The 19,090-nt window shown below is 35.3% G+C and overlaps 1 protein-coding gene across 5 annotated transcripts in view; it reads right to left on the bottom strand.

The window, feature by feature from the left end:
- LOC106876697 (basic phospholipase A2 Ts-G6D49) overlaps positions 1-18,824 on the bottom strand; it is a 52,398-nt gene extending 33,574 nt beyond the window's left edge. For 2 of the 5 annotated variants that reach the window (XM_014925368.3, XM_052978382.2), the window contains exons 1-3: positions 18,663-18,819; positions 12,321-12,433; positions 5,578-5,636 (exon numbers count right to left, since the gene is read on the bottom strand). The gene's annotated coding sequence lies outside the window, so the exon portion shown is untranslated. Of the gene's footprint in view, positions 1-5,577; positions 5,637-12,320; positions 12,434-18,662 lie in introns of all 5 variants that reach the window. The other 3 variants (XM_089347091.1, XM_014925376.3, XM_089347090.1) reach the window with 3 other exon arrangements.
- Between the last annotated feature and the right edge of the window lie 266 nt (positions 18,825-19,090).

Below are 19,090 nucleotides of genomic sequence, written 5' to 3'. Positions count from 1 at the left end.
GGGTGTATTAATGTCAACCAGAGAAGTTTAATTGTTGGGAATCTTTTTAACTTGTGTGTAATATGTATTGTTTGAATTTCTTTAAAATAGGAAATATATGTATGTTCACTGGGTTTGTAAAAGAGAGCAAAGCTACAGGAAAGCCAAAGACGAATGATCACGATAATCAGTCAGCTACCGTAGCCTAGTCGTTACTACTCCCCAATGTAGGATTCCTCACCATACAGGTGACAGGTACAGCTTTAAGATGCATTATGGATCTATAGCAATTGGAAGGGCATGACTCAATAGAAACAACAATGTGTGACGTTTGGAGTAAAGGGAAATGAAAGTGTCGCCTCTGGAGTTTGCAAATGACCACTCTACCGATAGGTAACTGGGCAGAAAATATTTACAATCAATAAATGTCTTAGAACAACCAGTCACTCATCTGGGAAGGCCTTGAAATCAATGTTACCAACTGGGGACTATATGTGTCGCAGTGGTAATAAAAAGATTCAAAGGAGGTCTGCAACGAAATAATTTTACTCATCACTTTGCAAGTGAATCAGTGGAGGCAAAGATGAGTCTCATTTACTTGACAATTTATGCACCACATTGCAGAAATCACAATGTAAGTATATCTGAAAGGATAGTCTTACACTGTTGTACCGTTGAATTACAAATAATGCTCATCTGTTATGTTCGGGTGACCCTATAGCTACCAATGGTACAACTGTATTCGTCTTTGCTTAGGAAAAATGACTAAATTGTGGGTGTGAAGTCCCCATGAAGGGGTCTTTGTAACTTCTAAGAAGAAAAAATTTAGAAATATTACTTTATTTGTGTGTAATCTGTATGGTTAAAATGTCATCAACATCAAAAATATATGAATTTTCATAGGGGTTATGGCCATTATGCAAAGAATATAATTTCCAAATTTCTTAAAGATCCATTCAATACTTTTGACGTAGTTTTGGATAAGAAAACAAATGACTAATGTGTGTGTTTGTGTGCATATATATGTGTGTGTGTATGGGTGTATATATGTATAGATATCTGTATGCATTTATATATGTGTACATATTAGATGTACACCTATATATATATATATACATCTACACATATGTACACATATACATGTATGCATATAGATCTATATCTATATATATATCTATACATATACGTGTACATATACATGTATATGTATACATATACATCTCTCATTAAAGTGAAAGTATCTGTCATTACAGTATCGAAATGTGATTGTTTCAGTTAGTGGAATAGTTTCATTTTTAAAGTGAAAGTATTTGACATGAGTGTTTTTGTTTCACTTTTAACACGTAATACTTAAATAGTAGAGGAGATATGATGTTGCTGTGGGCTCGAACTATGCAAGAAGTTAAAAAAATTTTTTGACTAAAACACAACCGGAACCCTAAGTAAGACGTGTAAAATTTGAATGAAATTGGTTGTGTAGTTCTCGAGTTTTAGGGAAACACACACACACACACACACACACACACACAGACAGACAGACACACACACACACACACACATTCTCATTTTTATATATATAGATAAGAAATACTTTCTTTATGATTTGTTGTTTTTGTTATTTTTTAAATATTTATAGGTTGAAAGTGAAAATATTAGCTTAAATACTTTTTACAATTAAGTTTATTCAATAGTTACAGATTTCTATTGAATTATTCCCAGGCCGTTGGCAGTTAATGCCTTATAGTTAAATGATGTGTTATTCAGTTATTTAACATTTATATCGTTTTCCTTTTGTTAGTATTTTCATTGCGATTTGGATGTTTTTGTAAAATTTATACTATATCATTTATAAGATGTTAATGAGAAATTATTCGTTTATTTTATTGCCTATAATTAGATTTATATTCAACCGATATTCATCTATACCGGTTTATTTCTATCTCGAATGGTTTGGCAACGATTGGATCCTACTGGTTAAAGAGACTTGGTGATGTTCTAGTTCCCATTCGGTTCGTTTTTAGTGTGTTTTTGTGTTTGGAATGGGTTATGGATTGTAGATCAACAATGCATACTGGTTTATGTTCTTTAATTAATCTATATGTTTCAAGTCCTAAATTAAATATTCCTTGGAATATTTTTATTTACCATATTATGTATCAGTGGTTCAGTAAATTTTTGCCCAATACGTTTAGTTCGATAGTACGTTTTAGTTCTATAATTTTTGAAGTAGCAATGTTCTTTTGGGAGATATTTATTTCTTTTATAGGTGCTATTTTTTTTTTTTTTTTGTAATATTATTGTAATAACAATAAGCAGGTGTAAATGTAATAGATGTACTCGACTAATATATTTCGGTCCTGTTACTTGTTTATTAATTTCCATGTAGCGTTTATATTTCTAACGCTAGCGACATCGCTGAATTGAATAATACTGTCCGGGTGTCAAAAACATAATGATGTCCTTTAAGCAACCGATGATGGGAATTTATGTTTGATATGCTTGTTGTCTTTGAATATTATACCTTGTGGTTTCGTTGTTCAGAGTTGTCTTTAATTCTCATATATATATATATATATATATATATATATATATATATATATATATATATATATATATATATATATATGTGTGTGTGTGTGTGTGTGTGTGTGTGTATGTATGTATGTATATAACTGCCTGGATCTTTTGTGTTTTTGTCCCATTTTCTATTTATATACATATATATATATAGCGGCGTAGTACACTTTGGTCTCTTATATATGTATATATATATATATATATATATATATATATATATATATATATATATATATATATATATATATATATGAAAGAAGGTTTGAAAATGCAATTTTAGAGATGTTTATTCACTTGACTGGTTTCACTTTTTTAGGAAAAGATTGTCGAAAGTAAAATGTAAAGCTTTGTATAAGTTTTGTTGTGTTAAGTACTGGTTGTCACAAAAGTATTGAAATACATATATACATTCTTTGATAATCATAAGAAAATGTTAAAAACAGTTTTAGCATTAAAATACATGTGTACATATGTGCACGTTTGTGTGTGTGTGATTAATATTGTTAGGGTGTTGTGTGTGTTTGTTCGCGCGTGTGTGTGTGTGCGTCTATGGGTGCGTGTGTATGTATGTTTATGTGTTTTTGGTAGGATGGTGTGTGTATATGTGTGCACGTTTGTGTGTGTGTGTTATTAATATTTGTTAGGGTGTTGCGTGTGCATGTGTGTGTATGTGTTTGTTCGCGTGTGTGTATGTGTGCGTCTGTTGGATGCGTGTGTATGTATGTTTGTGTGTTTTGTGTTGGTGGAGATGTTATGTGTGTGTACGTGAGTGTGTGTACGTGAGAGTGTGTGTGTGTCTCTGTCTGAGTATGTATATGTTGTTTTAATTGTCCTTGTGGTATGTGTGTGAGTAACCGTTATGTATGTGTGTGTGAGAGTGCATATGTATGTGTGCGTCTCTGTGTGTGCGTGTGTATGTTTGTGTGTTTGTGTTTTGTGTTGGTGGGGATGTGTGAGTACGAGAGTGTGTGTGTACGTGAGTATGTGTGTGTGTGTGTATGTCTCTTTGAGTATGTATGTGTTGTTTTAGTTGTCCTTGTGGTGTGTGTGAGCAACCGTATGTGTATGTGAGGGTGCATATGTATGTATGTGTCTGTATGTGTGCGTGTGTATGTTTGTGTTTTGTGTTGGTGGGGATGTTCACGCACGCACACATTTAGTTGACGAATATATCTTTTGAATAAAAGGATAGGGATGAATAGATAGACAGACAAATAAATAAATGGATGAAAAAGTTCAAAATTTTTAATTGGGGGAGGGGTGAAATTTGAGCCCCTTATTAAACTTTATAACATTAATTATTAAATATTAATGTTTGTTTCTCATAAAATGGCTCACGCGGAGGATGTGGTGTATATTAAATTTACATTAGATTATTTAAGGCAAACACAAGTAAAACGCAAATTCTTTTCGCTTTAATGTTTTTGTCTGTATTTAATTTCGATTTTCATATGTTCGTCAATTCACTACGATCTCTTTAAAGTAAACAAAATCAAAACTTTTAATTGGGGGTGAAATTTAAAAATTCTTTTTTTTTTTTTTTTTTTTTTTTTTTTGGCATATTCGTAATCTCCGACATTTAAAATGTAGGAATCCGAAAAAAAATTTTCAAACAAATGCATTCTTCAAGGAGATGTGCGAAACTGCATTAGCCCCCATATATACATACCCTGTTATTGATGTTGAAATTCTAATGCAGGAGCCTTGGATCTAGGTTAGAAACCGGCTCTTTTTCTATTGGCAGGAAATCTTGAAATAAAACTGAACAATGACATACATACATACGTACACACATACATACGTACATACATGCATACATGCATACATACATACATGCATGCCTACATACATACATACACACACAGACAAATACATACATACATTCATGCATACATATACACACATATACATACACACATGCATACATATACATTCTTACATACATACATACATACATACATACATACATACATACATATATATATGCATACAGGCATACATACATAACTGATGCACAAAAGGGATAGAGATGCAGGAAAAGCAGTAAAATGTGACAACCGATGCAGACTTTGTGGAGTTAACACCGAAGATATCAACCTCATCATAAGCAGTTGTCCGTAAATGTCATCACGGTATTATCTTCCGATGAGATATGATGTTGTAGCTAGGACAGTCTATAAGGAATTCCGTCGGAAGCGTAAACCCAAGGACAAAGAAATAAGAACCAACAGAAGCCATAGCCACTAATAATAAGGAGTACAGGTGGAATGTCCCAGTGAAGACCTAAATAAAATGTAAGCACAACAGACCTGATATAATGATTTGGGATAGAGAAGAGAAACAGTTCACAGTTGAGGAAATTAGCACAAAGCTGAAGATCAGTGAAAATGATAATACCTACGCTAAACTATTGAGAAATCTACACTTACTCTTTCCAGAAATAAGAAATAAGAAAGATAAGTTCAGGTTTATACCTGTAATTATAGGGGTCCTGGGATGTGTAACACAATGCCTAAATACCAATCTTGAGAAATTAGGCTTCTCAAAACCAGCAAAGAGAAAGCTAATTCGAAGACTACAGATCCAATCTATCACTGGAACTATCAAAATCTGTAAAACTTTCCAGAAGTTTAAACTTAAATATATATGAGCATGTCTAGATAGGCAACTATATGCATGAGAATGCATACATAAAGCAAAACATACAAATCTGCACATATACATACATACCAACAAAAATACCCTGTTGTTGATGTTGAAATTCCAATGAAGGAGCCTTGAATTTAGGCTAGAAACCGGCTCTTTCACTATTGGCAAGTAATATTGAAATAAAACTAAACAATGCCATACATACGTACTTGCATACATACATGCAGGCATGCATGCTTGCAAGCAGACATACACATACACACGCGTGAATACATATACACATACATACATATACACATACATACATACATACATACATACATACATACATACATACATTTTTTTAATGACATTTCTTAAAATCAAACTGACCTGTTGCTATTATCGTTGTGTATTCTCTTCGTCTTTCGCCTATTCACCTCTCATGGCAGCTACTCCAAATAATAAATTTAACAAGTTAGTTACACTTAATTTATAAAACAACCAAATCACAAACATTCAAAACAAATTATATAACATATCTCATTAACATATTGTTGTTGTTGCTGCTGCTGCTGTCGTTGTCCTTTCTGTTATCATTAGAGCTGGTAGGTTTTTCTTCCTCGCTTCAAAGATAAGAAATATTTGCAACTCTTTTAAATCCGTATTCTCTTTTTTCATTCTTCTCTCTCTCTCTCTCTCTCTCTCTCTCTCTCTCTCTCTCTCTCTCTCTCTCTCTCTCTCTCTCTCACACACACACACACACACACACACACACACACACACACACACACACACACACACACACATACATACATACATACATACAAATAAACACACACTCACCGCCTATAATTTACAGCAATACTACAATTATTATCTTTATCATTACATACACCCCCGCTATCGTTCCATGTATCTCCCGACTCTCACCACAAGAAACTTGGCTAATAGATACCCAGCATCTCCACTTCACTTCTATACAGGCAGTACGCACACTATACATCACCATACACACACCACAACAATATTGACATTCTAAATCAGTAATTCTCAACCGGGGTCGATATGGCTTTAAAATTATCTGCAATATTGTGGTTATACTTTTACATTACGCAAAATATTGTAAGAATTATTTATATGCAATTCCTAATGATATTTAATTATAAGAATATATGATTTTTATATATCAAATGGCTAGAAGGGTCCACCTGAGCAAAATAGGTCCGCAAGGTGGGGTCCAGAGGTAAGATGATAGTTGAAAAACACTGTTCTAGACTATATACATGCACGTACACACACATAGGTGCGCGTGCGTGTGTGTCATGTGTACACGTGTGTAACTGCTTGTTTCTATGTCAATATTTTTTGTAGGGTACATGTTTATCAAACTTTTACAAAAAAGCATTGAGAGAGGGAGAGAGCGAGAGTCAGAGACAGACAGACATTCATATTCATATATAGACGCGCAAATATATATGTATACATACAAATATACATACATATATCATTGGCTAAACTGGCAACATGACCATCCCCAAATACAACAATATATATATATATATATATATATATATATATATATATATATATATATATATATATATATATTAAAGATACACAACTCCAACGTCACAACAGACATCTACTACAAAAAAAACCGACACACACCAATATTTAAATTTCTACTCCTGCCACCCATCCCACATAAAAAGAAACATTCCATATAGTATGGCAAGACGCATATGCAGCATAGTGACCGACTCACAAACACGCCAAATAAGACTAGATTAACTTAAAAACTTCCTACTAGAACAGAAATACCCACTCAAATTAATAAAAAAACGGAATCTCAAGAGCAATGAAACTGGACGTCACACAACTCAGAACTCCAAAAAAGAAAAACAAAGTAAACATCATCCCTTTCATAAACACACACAACCCTGGAATCACCAACATGTTTCAAATTATACATTCAAACTTACCAATAGTCCTACAAAGCCCTAAAATAGGAAACCTGCTAAACAAATATTGCATAAAAAACAGTAAACGCCAAGAGAAAAACCTAACAAGAGCAAAATTCTCATCAGAGAATAAAACCGAATTCTTCGTAAAAGAGTGTGGAGATGGTAGATGTGGAACCTGCAGTAACCCCATCTACAAATATATAGAGGGAAACAAACAAATAAAATTTAAGAGTGGTCACACATTCAAAGTAAATGCAGACACGTATTGCAAGACGCGGAACGTAATATACTGCATAACTTGCCCCACATGCAAGGAGAATTATATAGGCGAAACTGGAAATTCTTTATGCCAACGAGCCAGAATTCACCAACAACATGTCCGACAGGAGAAACTACGAAAGATTCCACTGAGTGAACACTTAGAAGCATTTGAATAAGGAAAATTTAAGTTCTTTCCCTTCTATAAATGCCCAAGGAATGACACCACCTTCAGGAAAAACATGGAAAAATACTGCATAACAAAATTCTCACCCAAACTGAATGACTGAAAACATGAAAATCACAACCCATCTAGAACTATTAACTTAGTCTGTATAATAATGTCCTCACAATGTACAAGAAATCGTATGCATATCTGTTTCATTGAGATCCTCCACAAGATACTTTCCTTTGTACATTATTGCCTATCCTAATATCTTCATTTTTGTAAAGAATTGTTCTTTATCTTCATTCCTCTTGAAAAATACATATATGTGTGTGTCAATATATATATATATATATATATATATATATATATATATATATATATATATATATATATATGTGTGTGTATATATATGTGTGTGTGTATGTGTATGTATATATATATATATATATATATATATATATATATGTGTGTGTGTGTGTATAGCTGTAACTGGTGAAATATCATTATTTCTGTAATGATTTGTACTGGGTGAAGGACCACATTTGTAAACTGTAATTTTTTTATATTTCACCAACAATTTTCATCCTATCACATACTTCACTATCTTTGTATTTTCATACCTTTACATATACTTTCTCTATCTTTGTAATTATATTTATTTGTATTTTTATTCCATAACGGATTTGATCCTAAAAGTGAATCCAGAACTATTTTAGAACTTGTTATTTCAGTATCTAAAATAATGGCACCATTTGCCAATTTATATTGGTAAATGACTACAGAAATGCTATTTTATATTTATTTTTGATCCATGCCTATGACAAAATGAACTTACCAATATTTAGATACCTCACTCATTGATTCATCACAATATTTCATTATTCTTAATCGGTATTCAACTTTGGAACAACAGAGCCTAAAAAAGGCAAGAAACCCAGATAGTGGGACATTTTTGTGCCAACTAGAACTGAACCTGGTTAACTTGGTTTTCATATTTGTTTCCTTCCTTTTTTTAACTAACCAGCTTTATAGATGTAAACACAATTCCTTCTTCTTCTTTTCTTCCTTCTTTCTTTCCTTCTCTTTTCCATTGACACTCCTTTCAGATACACAGGCACACACACACGACCCAACGCTACAGAACATGACATTTGTCCAAGTTGTCATATGGTGGAGTCGAACTATCGTTGAGAAGGGAATTCCTTGCCCATTCGGTCATATTGCACCTACACACAACATATATGCATAGTAAAGAAAATAACTCAAGGCACAAACATACGTAGAACAATCCCATGTACGATATCTAGAAGAAAGAAGCTATGACAACAGTCTACAAGCAATACATTAGCCAGATAATTAATTTTACTGCATGATTGGGACCACGATATTTCCACAAAATGACATTAAACAATAATGTACACAACCCAACAGGTTTTACACAGATCCAACACACAGACCACAGAAACAAAACTACTTAAATGAAAGACCCATCTTAATATGCCAGGAGTGAAGTTTGATACCGCTATATATTTCAATACCCAATGTCCCTGTCACAATATATAAAACCACCTCTATGCAACCAGAAATAAACACAACACCCTAGAACACCACAATAGTATTCAAAAGAAAATGCCTCTCAACGGTGTGTATAAATTCAGTATGATACACTGATTGCGATTTTAATTAAATGCTGCTTCAATTGCGTGCACGGAGTATAATTCAGCTCGGCAGCCATTCCGCAATATCAGAGAATGCATTATTTACTGTTTCTTATATATCGAGGCACGAATTTCGTTGAAACATGTGACAAATGGGTACATGTTTTTTGACAAGCATCAAGAAGGGCGAAATATGTCTAACATTCCTATGAGTCACAGTTGCGATGATATTCCTTTCGCTTAAGGGTATGTTACGGGACTGGTTGTTCAGACGTGCTCTGGGTCTACACAACAACATTGACATTACCATAAACACACAACTACGGTTAGATTATGAACCACTAACATACTCACAAAAACTGCATTAACGCATATATACTGTCACTAACCCTACATGTAATACAATGACAACTATCGTCATGGGTATTAGGAGCAGGCATGTCTGTAAGTTTAAGAAACTTGTTCCGCAACCATGGGATTTGGGGTTTAATCCCATTGAATGGCCCCTTGGACATGTCTTCAACTATTGCCTCGAGCCGACCAATGCTTTGTGAGTTAATTTGTTAGACAGTAATTATGTGGAAGCCAGTTGAATGTATGTGTGTGAGCATGTGTGTGCGCGTGTGTGTGCGTGTGTGTGTGTATGTATGAATCTGTGTGTGTGAGTGTTTGTATGTGTGTGTGTTCGCGTTTGTTTTCACACCGCTGCACAACCGGTGTTGAATAATTTATGTTACATAACATGGCGGTTCAGCATAGAGATACCATTAGAATAAGAACTAGACTGAGAAAGGATCTAAGAACTGAGACCGATTTATTTCTCCCAAACCCTTCAAGGTGGTGCCCCAGCATGGCCGTAGTTTATTGACAGAAACAAATACAGAAGAAAAATGTTGCAAAATATTAACATATTAACATATTAACAGGCGCAGGAGTGGCTGTGTGGTAAGTAGCTTGCTTCCAAACCACATGGTTCCGAGTTCAGTCCCACTGCGTGGCACCTTGGGCAAGTGACTTCTTCTATAACCTCGGGCCGACTAAAGCTTCGTGAGTGGATTTGGTAGACGGAAACTGAAAGAAGCCCGTCGTATATACATATATATATATGTGTGTGTGTGTGTGTCTGTGTGTGTCTGTGTTTGTCTCCCCAACATCGCTTGACAACCGATGCTGGTGTGTTTACGTCCCCGTACATTAGCGGTTCGGCAAAAGAGACCGATAGAATAAGTACTAGGCTTACAAAGAATAAGTCCTAGGGTCGATTTGCTCGACTAAAGGCGGTGCTTCAGCATGGCCGCAGTCAAATGACTGAAACAAGTAAATGAGTAATACAAACATCAGTCACACACAAGCACACACACATACATACACATTTTTATACACTATCTCTTCCTCTTCTTTCCGCTGTTCCCATTCGCCATTGACACATCCCCCCCTCCACCACATCAAAACATTGAAAAGATACGTACATATGTGGGTGTGTGGGTTTGGGTTTGGGTGTGTGGTGTGTGGGTGTGCGTGTGCGTGTGTACTTACATATATGTACATACAAACACACAAACACATATATATATGTATGTACATATATGTGCGTGTGTGTATGTATGTACATATATGTGTGTATGTGTGCATATATGTATGCACAAATATATATATATATATATACATGTGTATATATGTATTACATAAATATCTGTGTGTGTGTGTCTGTATGTATGTATGTACATATATATGGGGGGGGGGGTGCATATATATTGATATATATATATATTGATGTTTTGTTACTGCTGATGTGTGAACCTATACAAGTGAGAATTATGACACCTGTTTGCTTATCTGAAGGAGAAGGAGGAGGAGGCGGAGGCGGAGGAGGAAGAAGGGGAGGAGGAGGAGGTGGAGGAAGAAGAAGAAGAAGAAGAAGAAGAAGAAGAAGAAGAAGAAGAAGAAGAAGAAGAAGAAAAAGAAGAAGAAGAAGAAGAAGAAGAAGAAGAAGAAGAGGAGGAGGAGGAGGAGAATAAGCAGGGGAGGAGAAGGAGGAAGAAGGGGAGGAGGAGGAGGAGGAGGAGGAGGAGGAGAAGAAAGAGGAGGAGGGCGGCAGAGGAGGGTGGCAGAGGAGGGAGGAGGAGGAGGGTAGGAAAGAGGAGGTTTTGGTAAACATAAGGCAGTGGTCACAAATTTTGTGGAGTGGTGGGGATGGGGTAAAGTCAATGACATCTTTTGCCGTACTTTAATTGATATTTTTTTTTATCAATCCCAGAAGGAGGAAAGTCAAAGTGGATCCTTGTTGGAATTTACAGACGGAATGGTTACGTATTGCAGGGGAAAATATCACTGCTTGAGTGTCCTTTGTTCATGTCAGTTGATGGTTGTCCATGTAACAGAGAAAGCCTCAAATTATGAGTTATCTATCAACCTCCTTTCAAACCTGAAAGGAGATTATAAATAATTACTTTGAAATTGTCTTGATGATACTTGTAGCAACATCCTTCTTCTGGGCAACCTAAAGCTGTTGGGGATGGAGGGCCACTTCAGAGGGAAAATGTTGGCGCTAATTAACGCCAATCAAAGACCTATTCATATGCCAACTAATAAGAAAACCCACACAGAAATATAACACATTAGATCTTATATAAACCCCGTAAAAATTATTGAGCTCCCAATGTACGATAATGGAAAAAGATTTCCCGATCAGAAACCACAAATCAGGCTTCCTTCAGTTTCCGTCTACCAAATCTACTCAGAAATTTTGGATCAGTGTCATGGACTACAGTAGAAGACGCTTGTCCAAGGTTCCACACAGTGGGGCTAAACTCGAAGAAAGCACACCGTTGAGAAGCAAACTTCTCAACCACACAACCAAGTGATTGCTTTGCTTGTTAGAAATTGCAGCCAAACCTACCTTCAACTCAAACTCTGCAGTTTTAAATACAAGGAAGAAAATACTGAACTAAGTTGTTCCTGGCGTAGAAAAAATCAACGGGTTTGGGGTTTGATTATAAGTCTGCTCGAGCGGGATGATCTGGGAGTGAACAACAACAACAACAACATCAACAACAACAGTAACCATATTCTGTGAGCTCTTACCTCTTGAAGTTTCTCCGAAAACTGGTTTTCATTATATTGCGTTTCATAAGATGTAGCGTCCACATTCATAAAGACATCCGGAGAGTACAAGTCATGTAAATCATCAGAATGTTCTAGGAGGAACAGATTGAAATTAAATGTTAACAATGTTAAGAATTTAAGCTGTATGGGGCAGGATCTCTTCGGGGTTGTTTTGTTTTAACAACAACGAAGGTTACATATTTCTTGAAGGGATTCAAATCTACAGCTAAAGAAGTTTAACATGTTATTTCCTATACATTGCATTTAACCAAAATGCTTTGAATTGTGCATTACCAAGGGGCCAGTATCGTAACATATGTAGGTTTTTGAGTTTTCTATTGTGTATTTTAAAAATTCATTTGTATTTATATCCTCAACTCTCCCTTTTCTTACATTATTCATTTTACCTATATGCATATATATATACACAGTTAAATACAACAGTTGAATAAATAATGATGAAATTATTATGTATAGTGCTCAGGTGCTCTACAACTCATCAAAGGTGCATGTACAGTACATAGAATCATGTACAAAAGTCAGGAAAGTGAACAGTGTATGAATCATGAAGTACATGTGTGCATGTGTATGGAGTGGGGATATCAGGTGTAGTGTTGCCGAATTTCAGGAAGTATAGGGGTTTTAAAGGATGCATTGTCTCGGCAACTAACCACTGATGCAGGTAGTTTGTTCCATGCTTCAGCAACTCTGAGTGCGAAAAAATGTCTCCGAAAGTCATAGGAGTTGTGCTGTCTTCTGACTTTGTAAGTATGCCCACGTATGTTAGACACATGGAGTTCAAATAGGTGCTCATGGTTGTTGTTGGCACGATGGTTAATAATTTTGTGAGTGTTTACCAAGTCATATGCCAGACGTCAGAGTTTCAATGTATCTAGCCCAGGGAAGCAAGGTGTTAAGAGTATGTAGATGCCTGATGGAGGGTATTTGCTTGGTTGCACGTCTCTGAACAGTTTCCAGGAGGTCAATGTCCTGAGCAAGACAGAAGTCCAGGCTGGTGGTGCAAATTCCAAGTGTGGCCACACCAAAGCCATATACAGCCTTAAATAAATAGCTGGAGAGCAGCTGACAAAGCTCTTGCTGAGTGATGACGAGACACCCTCAGTCTTCTTGACAATTTTGGAGATGTGCTTTGTCCAGCACAAATCACTGCTGACAGTAATGCCCAGGTCACGTTCACAAGAAGACTTCTTGATATTAGTGTTGTGGAGAGAGTATGTGGATGCTGGTTTTTTCCTGTCAAAATGCATGGTGTTACACTTGCCCACAGCCAGTTTGAGTTGCCAGTCCGTGATCCATTGTTGCAATGTGTCTAGGTCCGATTGCAGGAAAGATCTATAGTGTTCAAGATCTGTCCTTTTTATCTCACGGTACAGCTTGATGTCATCTGCATATTTCAGCACTGCAGCATTCTTTAAGCTGGCATCTATGCCATTAATGTATACAACAAGCAAAAGGGGACCAAGAACAGATCCCTGCAATACACCAAATGACATCTCACAGGATGAAGAATAACATCTCATAGGGTGAAGAATAAGTACAATTTTTCAAAGTATAAAATAGTAATACGAAGAGAGCTCATAGTTACTAAAACAAATTGAGTACTAAGAATGAGAACGCCTTATCACAAAGTTGACTGAAATAACTTTGAGTAGCAGCTCGAATTGAAAATCTCAGCTTTTTTATAACGACTAACGGAGTTTCTAGAATGTTCGGCCAGCCTATTCAGCAGGGAAAATGCCTTTACTAGCGTGACAATATATTTTTAATTTATAACTGGTAGACCGTGGTCCTAAGTTGGTTCAAAGCCTAGCAGGGGCCTCGTTACAGTTCAAATGGTAACGAATAACGTAAATGTATTAAGAAAATGTCAACGAACACACACGCACGCGTGTTTAAGGTAAATATATCATGATCAAATCAACACACACACATACATGCGTGTATGTATTTATGTATGTACTTATGTAAGCAAGTATGTATGTATTTATCTATATCTATCTATCTATCTATCTATCTATCTATATATATATATATATATATATATATATATATATATATATATATATATATATATATAATTATGTGTATTTCTTCTATCTTAATGAATAAAAATTCTTCTGATAGAATAAATGGGTTAATAGAAACCAATGTAGCAAAGAACACAAAATAACTGGTTTAGTTCCTGTTTTTAAGGCAGGAACTCCTTGAAATTTTGGGTATTTGAGTATATTTAAGAATTTAAGGATTGGAGAAAACGCATGTTGGAATAAAGTATGCAATTATAACATGCGTTTTCTCCAATCCTTAAATTCTTTTATATATATATATATATATATATATATATATATATATATATATATATATATATATACATCTATGCACGTATATATACACGTAGGTATACATGTATACATGTATATATGTATATTGTGTACGCAAACGTATGTATGTATATTAGAAATGCATACATGCATTTTTGTATTTTTTCTTTTATTCTTTAACTTGTTTCAGTCATTTGACTGCGGCCATGCTGGAGCACCGCCTTTTTGTGTCTAACACGCGTGGACATGCCTACAAAGTCAGAAAACATCATATCTCCCATGACTTTCGGAAATATCTTTTCACTGCATGGAACAAATCGACCCCAGGACTTATTCTTTGTAAGCTTAGTACTTATTCTATCAGCCTCTTATGCCGAACCGCTAAGTTTCGGTGGCGTAAATAAACCAACATCAGTTGTCAAACGATGCTTGGGGGACAAACACAGAAACACAAACATATATATACGACAGACTTCTTTCAGTTTCTGTCTACCAAATCCACTCACAAGACTTTGGTCGGCCCGAGGCTATAGCAGAAGACACTTTTCTCAAGGTACCACTCAGTGGGACTGAACCCGGAACCATGTGGTTTGGAAGCAAGCTTCTTACCACACAATCACGCCTGTGTACTTATATGTACGTTTGCATGCATGCATGCATGCATGTATGTATGTATGTATGTATCTGCGTTTATGTGCATGTATGTATGCATGCATATTCGTATATATGTATTTGCTTGTGCGGGATGAGGGGGGGGCATTCATTTTATGATACTAATCCAAAATTTGTGGGAAAAAAATATTTTTACAACCAACTTTTTAAAGGACGCGTATATACAAATTCATTTTAATTGTATTAACGGGTTTGTTTTAATTAGATATACAGCTATAGTTTAATTAGTTATACAAGTTAGTGTTAGGAAGGCATCCAGTCGTTGAAACCATACCAAAACAAGCATTAGAGCTTGGCGCAAGTCCTCTGTCGAATAGACCAACCTATGGCAGCATGGAAAAGGGACGTTAAACAATGATGATGATGGTGATGATGGCAAGAGTATTTTAATTGAATATCTTTTATCATTTATTTGTGTGACTTGACTGTGGCCATGTTGGGACACCATCTTTGAAGGACTTTAGTCGAATAGATCGGTCCGACTAGTTACTATTTTTTTAAAGTTTCACATTCATTCTGTTGGGTACTTTGCCAACCCGCTAAGTTACGGAGACGTAAATATACCATCATTGGTTGTGAAGTTCAAACACAGACACAAAGACATACGGTTACATATATATATATATATATATATATATATATATATATATATATATATATCAAATAATAAGCAACACGGATTTCAAAAGTGATTGCAGTACGCACGTTTCATGCTACTTCAATTTATTTAAGTAATGTGAGCATTACCTTAAATGCAATATGAAGAGCAATCTTCAGCTGCACGAAAAAATGTAGGAAAAAAAGACATATTACAAATGTGGCAACATATTAAAACCAAGTGGGAGAGAGCAGAGGAAGAATATATAAGTCCATCTTGACATAGCAGGGTCTATCAGACTAGCCTGATAGACCCTGCTATGTCAAGATGGACTTATATATTCTTCCTCTGCTCTCTCCCACTTGGTTTTAATATGTTGCCACATTTGTAATATGTCTTTTTTTCCGACATTTTTTCGTGCAGCTGAAGATTGCTCTTCATATTGCATTTAAGGTAATGCTCACATTACTTAAATAAATTGAAGTAGCATGAAACGTGCGTACTGCAATCACTTTTGAAATCCGTGTTGCTTATTATTTGATTTTAATCACCCATCCTTTTGGGATGTGATATTCGGGTGCCTTCGCATAAGTACCATATTCAAGCCTTGAATCTATATCTAAACCGTATATATATATATATATATATATACATCTGTGTGTATACACGACAGGCTTCCACATAGTTTCCGTCTAATCATATTCTCTCAAAATTATTGTTTGAAGCTATTCCTTTCATTGCTTCCTGACATCACAGATATTAGTTATTTTGTAGATGGGAACCCTTCAGTGTTTCGTTATGTTATTTACTGGCCTTATCATGCATTTTAGATACAATTATTCAAATTGCAATAATCCAGCGACAATTTTCATGGTAAATTTTTACTATTACACCCGTCAAATGAGAACAGGTGTAATTTCTGATCGACAGACCTTCGAAATGGCTATCATCACTACTTGAATGAAAGCAAAAAATAGGCAAGGAATTGAAGGTGGGGGTCCTGCTATCTAAAAATTTTGTCTAAAAGTTTTGTCTAAAAACTCTCTACGCAGTAGTCCAATCTCCTAGAAATAGCCAACTGAATGTCCCTCAATTTATACCGCATTTACATTTCAAAAGTGGAAAGACGCATTGACTAATGCAGCCCTAGATACTATGCTTTAAATAGGACGGGATGGTCAGAGCTGGAACAACTATGATAATAGGTCTGCTTAAAAAGACATGACCTAGAGCTAACAACAGTTAAAATAATAACGTTTAGAACATGTGAACAGCGAGGCAGTTCTCAATCAGTCTACAAACAATACGGTGTATATCTAAAATATTCTTTACATATTTCGTGTGCGCGTGTGTGTATTTATGTGTGTGTGTGTGTGTGTGTGTGTGTGTGCAGGATGTTTCATAAGAATAGGACACATTTTAAAGAGTGAAAGAACTACGTCCACGGATAAATTTTTACTTGTCGAAAACCACTCGTCCTGTACGTGAACTCTTGTCTGCAGGTGTAAATAACATAAATTGCAGATTTGAAAATTTTGGACAAAATCGCGTTTTAGATGAAATAGCATCGTTTTATTAAATCTACTATAAATGTTATTACAAGTTAGTAACTGACATTTCTCGTTAAACATTTGATTAAAGATTTTTTTTAAAAAGGCAGCTGAACTACTCTGAAAATATTTTACTTTAACAAGCAAACAAGCTCGTTAAGAAAATCTCTCTTAGATATGAAAGTAGTATCTATACTGAGGAGTAATGTTTATCACCACATAAACGTGGGTGTTCTATAAGAACAGGCGATACTGGCAATATATATCGTGTGCGAAGCGCACTGAATAACCAGCCAAAGGTATCCTCCTCGGGTTAATATAGCAGTATCGTTTGTTCTTATAGAACACCCACATTTAGGGGGCGATAAACATTAATTCTTCTTTGAAAATTCTATATATTCTTTAAATCGCTAAATTACAAGGTAACTGCAAGTATCGCCTATTATAAAAGCGGATAACCAAAGACATGCATGAAATTATGAACATATTTCGAACCTGAAAGGTTAATGTTTTCGCATGGCAGAAAGGGTAAACCAGATTAGTAGAAAATAAACAAAGATAAAAGGAAAATGATTGTCCTATTCTTTAGTTTATTGATAATGTTGTTGTTTTTTTTGGGGTGGGGGTCACAAATATTTCAAGTATTACACCAGTCATACTTTGAAGGTGGAATTTTGTTTTTCTTGTGATTTTGGTTGTTTTGAACGGACCTGACCATCAGAATCATCAGAAATCATTCGTTCTTTAGGTAAATCCCGACTCTGCAGGTGAGAAGGGTGTAAATAGTAAAAAATTTACTATTAAATGTGCTTGGAATTTACAAACATAGTGTATCCACATCTTTATGATATTTTTAGTGTGTGGGGGGTGAGTGTGTGAGTGTGTGTGTGTGTGTGCGTGTGTGTCTGTGTGTGTGTGCGTATGTGTGCGTGTGTGTGTTCCATTAAGGCGGTGCTCCAGCATGACCGCAGTCAAAGAACTGAAACAAGCAAAGAATAACAGAATAAAAGAATATATATGTGTATGTATATATATATATATACACACACATATCCATACTCAAGCACACAGAGAGAGAGAGACACACACACACACACACACATACACACGCTTGAGTGTATGTACATATGTTAAATGTATAAACGAAAGAAGTGAGTACTCAAGTATGTGTCGTAGAGTTTATTCATTTGCCGAAAAGTGAAGCGCAACTCTCTTATTTCTATGAATTTCTGGTTTGACGATTCTTCTGGCAACTGTTGAGAAATTCAAATGATAACAACAGTACTGGACGCATGCTTTTTGCAGTTGCAAAGAACAAAAACAAAAAACTTTTTTGGTTTGGAAACTTCTCATGTTATTTACGTCAATAGTGAGCAGAGTTTCGTTCTCCGTTTCATGGCACACGGAATTTTTCTATTTTGTTTCCAAAAGTGTTTCGTATTTGTTAACCAAGTAACTGAAGAGTGGTGGACAGCGGGAAATGGTCGACTACTTTGGAGTATAAAAGACAAATTCTTTAGCTTTGCAAGCTACTTTCTGTTTTTTGTTCTTTTTTTGTTTTTGTTTTTGTTTTTTGTTGTGTTTTTT

This window comes from Octopus bimaculoides, chromosome 2 (assembly GCF_046866305.1).
Source record: "Octopus bimaculoides isolate indiv1 chromosome 2, ASM4686630v1, whole genome shotgun sequence".
Classification (NCBI taxonomy): domain Eukaryota; kingdom Metazoa; phylum Mollusca; class Cephalopoda; order Octopoda; family Octopodidae; genus Octopus; species Octopus bimaculoides.
The sequence above is the reverse complement of the archived record's forward strand: the minus strand, read 5'-3'. Positions and strand labels throughout refer to the sequence as shown.